The 7,827-nt window shown below is 41.8% G+C and overlaps 1 non-coding gene across 1 annotated transcript; it reads right to left on the bottom strand.

The window, feature by feature from the left end:
- Positions 1-2,437: 2,437 nt before the first annotated feature.
- Positions 2,438-2,544, bottom strand: LOC113902001. The gene has a single exon (XR_003513648.1). It is a non-coding gene; the product is annotated as a U6 spliceosomal RNA (small nuclear RNA).
- Positions 2,545-7,827: the final 5,283 nt, after the last annotated feature.

Consider the following 7,827-nt stretch of genomic DNA (forward strand, 5'->3'; position numbering starts at 1 on the left):
TCTTTACCACTAGCGCCACCTGGGAAGCCTAATGATACTAGTAACTGTCCCTTATTAAGCACTTTACCCTTGGGCTTTCTTGGTGGCTCAGACGTTAAAGAATCTGCCTGCGATGTGGGAGACCTGGGTTTGATCCCTGGGTTGGGAAGATCCCCTGGAGGAGGACATGGCAACCCACTCTAGTATTGTTGCCTGGAGAATCCCATGGACAAAGGAGCCTGGCAGGCTACAGTCCATGGGGTCACAAAGAGTTGGACATGACTGAGCGACTAAGCACAGCACACTGTTTTGTTAAGTAATCCTTCCCTTGAAAACCCACCACAGTGGGCATTGTTTTTTTTTTTTTTTTTTTATCTCCACTTCTTGAATGAAGAAGTTAAGTAACTCACTGAGGGTCACACAGCTCGCAAGTGTCAGGGCCAGGGTTGGAATGAAATTAACTAGTGTTACAGGCTGAGTCCTAACTGTTGTGCTTTATTCCTTGAGAGTGGCTCTCAGAATAGTTTCTTGCTTCAGAAGCATACTTAAAAGCTCTTAGTCAGGGTGCCTATCATGAAATTGTGCTTTTAATATTTTGCCTCTCTGATTTATTTCTGTGGTAGAAATAAATCAGAGAGGCAAAATACCTCTCTAATAATTCCCACATACCTCCTTATGCTACAAAAAACTTCAGTTGTCTGATGACCTCTGTTTGCTTGTGCTGGAGAGAAACACAGGATGAACTATGCTGTCAAAGAAAGAGGCAAAAACAGTGGCTTTCTTTTTTTTTTTTTTTTTCATAGTGAAAAATCAATCCCTGTTTGTTGTAATCAATTTTGAATGATAAGCATAAAGAATAGGCCCATGGTTATTATTCCTAATTTTGAAAGGGGAACAGGATTCCTTCTGACAGCTGTGTGTGGTTAAGCACGTGCAGTAGATTTACTGAGCCATGACGTGTGCCCAGCATTGGACCTGGTATGGAGGAAGGAAAAATATACCAGGCCCAGTCCCTGTTCTAAAGGAGATCATGATCATGACAAATGTGTGGAAACAAAGAACTCTACTTTGCATGATAAACTTGCAACTCTGTTTAATACCCACATCCCATGCAGTTCACACCACTTCTGACCGCTGAGAACTCACAGGCTGGAGGCACCACGTCTTCTAGAATACATTGTAGCACCAGCTCACAGCTGCTGAGTCTTCATTCTGAGTCAATATCCTGGTGATTTACATGCTGAACGAAAATGGCCCAGATGAGGAAGTCAAAGCTGCGTGCAAAACCAAACCCACACATACTCCTGGTATCACGCTTCGCTCACACCCCATTCTTGGCTGCCTCCCGTCTTGGAGAGACATAGAGGAGGAGGCGACTCAGACCCTGATGGATTCAACTTCAAGTCACTCTAGATGCAGAGGGTTTGTTCTGTGCCAGATGTGATGATGACAGGCTGGGTCCTGGGGAGCCAATAGGATTTGGCTCACCCAGCCATGGAGTTCCCAGATGAGTCAGTCCTAGCTTATCCACCATGCCTTCTATTGAGGCCCAAAAGAATTACCATAAACCCATGGTGACTCGAGGAGTGGTGTTCTCAGAGACTTGATGTGAATGCAACCTTTCCCTCAGAGTTCACAGGGACCAGTACTGAACAGGTCAGCCACATGTAATCCAGACTAACGTGTCTAGCTGCCAGCCACAGAGCTGTGCAGGCAAGAAGACCCGTAGGTACACACTGGACATGCATATGTTTTCAGAGACTTGGGTGGTTGCTCACTCCTCTAAACTGATTACCCATAATTTGGAAGTATACTGCTCATGTTGAATAATTCATTTAGCAAATATTATTATTTTTTTTTATTTTTAAAATTTTAATTGGAGGCTAATTACTTTACAATATTGTAGTGGTTTTTGCCATACATTGACATGAATCAGCCATGGGTGTACATGTGTTCCCCATCCTGAACCTCTCTCCAACCTCCCTGCTCAGGGTCATCCCAGTGCACCAGCCCTGAGCACCCTGTCTCATGCATTGAACCTGGACTGGCGATCTGTTTCACGTATGATAATATACATGTTTCAATGCTATTCTCTCAGATCATCCCACCCTTGCCTTCTCCCAGAGTCCAAAAGTCTGTTCTTTACATCTGTGTCTCTTTCATTTAGCAAATATTATAAACTGTTTTGTATCATACACAGTTTTAGGTGCTGGAGATATAGTAGTGAACAAAATGTTAGCCATTGTGCATGTCAATTTTATCTCAGTAAAGTGTTTTTTTTTTTTTTTTTAATAATTTTATTTTATTTTTAAACTTTACATAATTGTATGTTTTGCCAAACATCAAAATGAATCCGCCACAGGTATACATGTGTTCCCCATCCTGAACCCTCCTCCCTCCTCCCTCCCCATACCATCCCTCTGGGTCGTCCCAGTGCACTAGCCCCAAGCATCCAGTAAAAAATATGGAACGCTTCACGAATTTGTGTGTCATCCTTGCGCAGGGGCCATGTTAATCTTCTCTGTATCATTCCAATTTTAGTATATGTGCTGCCGAAGCGAGCACTGTTTTTTTTTTTTTTTTTTAATGTAGCCATTGTGGATCTTACATTCGAGTGTGTGTGTGTACGCGTCTGTGTGTGTCTATGTGTGTGGGTGTGTATGAGAGACAGAGAATCATTCAATCAGTTAAATGTCTAGCATTTTAGATGATAAGTGTGATATAGAAAAATTTTAAATGGACAAGAGGGGAAGAGGATGGTCTTGGTATCTGTGAGGTGGCAGTTTTCAATAGAGAGACATTCAATGGAAGTGATTAAGTCGTGTGATCATTTGTGGAAGAGCATTCTAGGGACTTCCCAGGTGGTAAAAACCCACCTGCCACTTCATGAGACATTAGAGAGCAGGTTCGATCCCTGGGTTGGGAAGATCCCCTGGAGTAGGGCATGGCAACCCACTCCAGTGTTCTTGCCTGGAGACTCCCATGGACAGAGGAGCCTGGCTATAGTCCATGGGGTTGTAAAGAGTTGGACACGACTGAAGCAACTTGGCAGACGCATGGCGCACATGCATTCCAGGCTGAGTAAAGAGCAGAGGCTCTGAGGAGGGGCTTGGATAGTATATTCAAGGACCCCAGGGGAGAGTGAGGGAAGGGCAAAGAAGGGAGATGAGGTTAGAGAGGCCAGACTGGCTTTGGCTTTCCCTGTGAGAGAAAAAGGGAGCAACTTTAAGATTTGGGAGGGTGTTACATGATCTGACTTTCATTTTAGAAAGATAAAGCTGGATGCTCTGCTGAGAAAAGACTGGGGAAGGGGTCCAGGGTAGAAGTAAGGAGATAAATTAGAAGCTATGGTAACATTCTGAATGACAGACGATGAATACTTGGACCACAGTGGTAGCAGTGGAGGTGGTGACAAATAGATGGATCTGGATACATTTTGTAGGTTGTGTCAATAGGATTTCACAAGAGATCAGATAGAAGATGTTAGAGAAAGAGAGGAGTCAAGCGTCTGAGCAGCAGGAAGGGTGAACTTGATGTTAACTGAATATGTGGAAGAAAGGGGAGGAGCAGACTTGGGGGCAGATATCAGAAGCTCAGTTCAGCCCATGTAAGTTCGAGATGTTTATGAGACATCCTAATGGAGATGGCTATTTTATACAAGTCTGGAGTTCAGAGGACAGGTCTGGGCTAGAGATAAATTATGCTTTGCCAAAGAGGGGGGGTATTTACAGCTATAAGCCTGGATGAGATCACCAACGTGGTGAGTGTAAACAGAAGAAGCCAGCACAGCTTCTAGGGCTCTGCCTTCATTCCAACCAGTGCAGGCACACGAGGGGCATGGGCTTTCCTTTAGTTGTGTAGTTGTCCCACGGGAGTAAGACTGTCTTCAGCTTTTACCCTCTGCTTGAATGAATGGTTATTTCAGCACGGGTGGTCAGGACTGGCTGGGATATTAGAGATCATTTCAGGTAGAATCACCTTATTTTGGAGATAGAGAAGCTGAGCCATAAAGAAGTAAATTACTCTCTGTACTTAAGCTCACTGTAGAAGGTGTGTGTGTGTGTGTGTGTGTGTGTGTGTGTGTATACTGTGGTAGGCATGGAGGTGCTCCCCAGGTGTTGGGTGTCTTCTCCCACTTGCTAAGCAGGTAAGTGACCCTGCCTTTTTTCAGTTGTGGACTCCTCCAGAGTCATTGGATCTGAGAAGTGGAGGTTAGGCTTTGGAGCTGAGATGGGGTCAAACTTTAAAGTTTGCTTTTATCCCTTCTCCTCCTTTTGAGATGCAAGTGCTCTTAGATTCTGTAACAGGTTCTCTTTGAGAGATGATTAGATCTTGCATCTTAAATACTTGGGTGGATCTTGTATTTTCTGTGCTAATTCTTTCAGGAATAATTGCACTTGAAATCTTTAACCTTCCACAGTGGAGTGGAAGACTTGGCAGTGCTGGGGTTGCAGCTGAAGGGGTGACTGATAGAGTTGTATAAAGCACTCAATTCATGGTCTTTCCCTTATACTTCCCTGAGATATGGAAAGCATACAAGAGTGACATGAGATGGGCTGCTTTAGCCTACATTATGAACCACACTACAGAGATTCTGGGCACCCAGGGCTGGAAGCTAGGAGCTTAAATCAGGAAATAAAACAACAGTAACAGAATTTGTGGTTAAGACTATGTATTGTTTACATGCATTAACTCAATTATTTAAAACATTCCATAAAGGGAGATGTCATTTTCTTTATTTTACGAATGGGGAAATTCAGGTTCAGAGGTAGTCAGAAGACAAATAACTAGAGAGGAGAAGAAGCAAGTTTTGAACTCTGGCCTCTAAGACTATACAAAGCCACACTGAGTAGTAGCTGTAAAAGGATTAAATCTATTACATATCACGAAAGCATAAGCTTTGAAACAAAACAGTTGGTTTTAAATCCTGGCTCTGCCATTTACTGGGTGTGAGATCTTGGGTAAGTCATGTAGCTTATCCTGGGTTTCCTGTGAAGGGTTGCTAGGAAGATTTAATGAGATAATGTATGATTAAGACATAGCATGGTGCCTGTTTACCTCAGCTCGTAAAGAATTCGCCTGCATTGTAGGAGACTCTGGTTCAATTCCTGGGTCAGGAAGTTCCCCTGGAAAAGGGATAGGTTACACACTCCAGTATTCTTGGGCTTCCCTGGTGGCTCAGACAATAAAGAGTCTGCCTGCAACGCAAGAGTCTTGGGTTTGATCCCTGGGTTGGGAAGATCCCCTGGAGGAGGGCATGGCAACCCACTCTAGTATTCTAGCCTGGAGAATCCCCACAGACAGAGGAGCCTGCTGGCCTATCCTCCACGGGCTTTCAAAGAGTCAATCAGACTGAGTGACTAGGCACATAGCACATGGTGCCTGGTGCTTTGTACGTGATGAATTAATGGTAGAAATAGCCAAAATTCCAGTTGCCAAGAGGCTGGGCTGCAGCCCGATCATCCCCTGGGATGATACTGGTTATTTAGTGTGAGCATCTGCATGAACTGGTTGATGCTTATGGTCTGGAGGGTTCAGGAAAGACTTGAGTCTTAACTAGGGCCTTCAAAGATGGGTAGAATTATTTTTTCACTGAGAATCAAAAACTTACCAGAAAATTTCATCATTCATTTTTCTGCTATCAATTCATTTTGAAAAGTGTTTATTAGGTGAGAAAATGTATTAGGCATTTCTTTTTTTGAACTGGTTAGCTATACATTTTGGGGGCTTCCCAGGTGGAATAGTCATAAAGAATCTGCCTGCCAATGCAGGAGATGCAGGAGACATAGGTTTGATCCTTGGGTCGGGAAGAGACTTTGGAGCAGGAAATGGCAACCCACTCCAGATTTTTTGCCTGGGAAATCCCATGGACAGAGGAGTCTGGGGGGCTACAGTCCATGGGGTTGCAAAGAGTCGGACATGACTGAGCATGCACGCACAGCTATACAATTTGAAGAATCTTTAAATAGAAAATATTTGGGTCACATTTTAAACAGAAACCCTGAAAGTATAATCCATTAATTTAGTTCTTTCACTGCCTGACAGTTTCAGGAAAAGAGAAAAACTTTTCTTGATTTATTGTTTTATATATTTTAGTCAGGACTAAAAATGGGCTCTTGATATTTTTACTGGTCTCTTTAGAATATCTTGTGTAGAAGATTTTCATGAGGAATTCATCTCCTCAATTTTATCAATCAGTTGTAAAACAAAAACTATTTAAATAGTGAAAGGGTTCCTGAACCCAGTAAACCTGTCAGGCTGTTAGGGCTCTGATAATGACGCTGGAGTTAAATATATCAAAACTGTTGCAACACAAAGCAAATTTTCTCCTTAGGGGGCTCACAGCTGGCTTATTTCGAATTTACTGAGGTTTCAGACATTCTGCTGAAGTCAATTTAAATCGCCCTGACTCACTCTCCAAAGTGTACATGTGGGTCTTTGTGATTGTTGTCAGTGTTAAGATTCCTAGCTCTTTCCTTTGCCAGCCTCAGGGGACCCCTCATCTCTGTGTTTTTGAGGTAACCACAAGAGCTGAGCTCACATTTGTAATGGTAATGGACTGAGCAATCAAGAAGTTGGAATTATCAGGATGGATAAAAGGGCAAGACCCAACTCTGTATGACTAGAAGAGATGCACTTGGAATATAAAAATACCAAGAGCTTGAAAATAAATGACAGGAACAAGATGTACCATAAAAATGGCATATGAAGGCTGAGGTGGCTATGATTAATATCAGATAAAATAGATTTCAAGAAAGAATGTTGCCAGAGATAAAAAGGAATGATAAGGAAAACAAACCAAATATAAATGTGTATGTCCTTAAAAATAGCCTCAAAGTATAGAAAGTAAAAATGGGCATAAATATGGGGAGATATTCCAGAATATTTAGTAGGAGATTTTATTAACGGTCTCTTACGAATTTATAAGATGACTAGCCAAAAGTCAGTAAAGACAGAGGACCTGAACACATAATCAACTATCTCAGCCTAATTGATAATTATAAGATCTTTCACACAATAACTGCAAAATAAACATGTATTTTAGGGCACAACCCACATTTGTTTTATTGTAGATGATTTATTTACCAATATGTACCATATTGGGGCCATACAAAACCTTACTAAATTCATAAGGACTGAAATAGTACAGATATATTCTTTGACCACAATAAAATTAAATAGAAGCCAGTATTAAGATGGGCTTCCCAGCTGGCGCTAGTGGTAAAGAACCTTCCTGCCAATGGAAAAGATGTAAGAGACATGGTTCAGTCCCTGGGTTGGGAAGATCCCCTGCAGGAGGGCATGGCAACCCACTCCCGTATTCTTGCCTGGAGAGTCCTATGGACAGAGGAGCCTGGAGGGCTATAGTCCATAAGGTCACAGAGTTGGACATGGCTGAAGTGACTTAGCATGCAAGCAACATTAACATATCTGGGTGAATCCCAAATATTTTGCAATTAAAAACCATGTTTTAAAATATTAATGATCCAAAGAAAAAGTCACAAAATAAATTAGAATATATTTTAACTCAGTACCACATATCAAAATTTGTGAGTTGCAGATGAAGAAGAGTTTAGAGGGAAATTTATGGTTTTAAATGCTCATAATAGGAAAGAAAAAAAAAAAAGAGCATGATGTAAGGTGCCACTTAAAGACACTAAAGAAAAAGAAGAGCAAAGTAAATCTAAAGTGTGTGAAAGGAAGAAAGTAATAAAGACAAGAGCAAATATCACCAACACAGAAACAGATGATTCAAAAGTAGGCTCTTTGAAATGACTAGCAAAATGGATATAAACTCCTAATTAATTAAGGAAATAAACATAAATCACCAATACTGGGAAAGAAAGA

The sequence above is a fragment of the Bos indicus x Bos taurus genome, chromosome 11, assembly GCF_003369695.1.
Source record: "Bos indicus x Bos taurus breed Angus x Brahman F1 hybrid chromosome 11, Bos_hybrid_MaternalHap_v2.0, whole genome shotgun sequence".
NCBI lineage: Eukaryota > Metazoa > Chordata > Mammalia > Artiodactyla > Bovidae > Bos > Bos indicus x Bos taurus.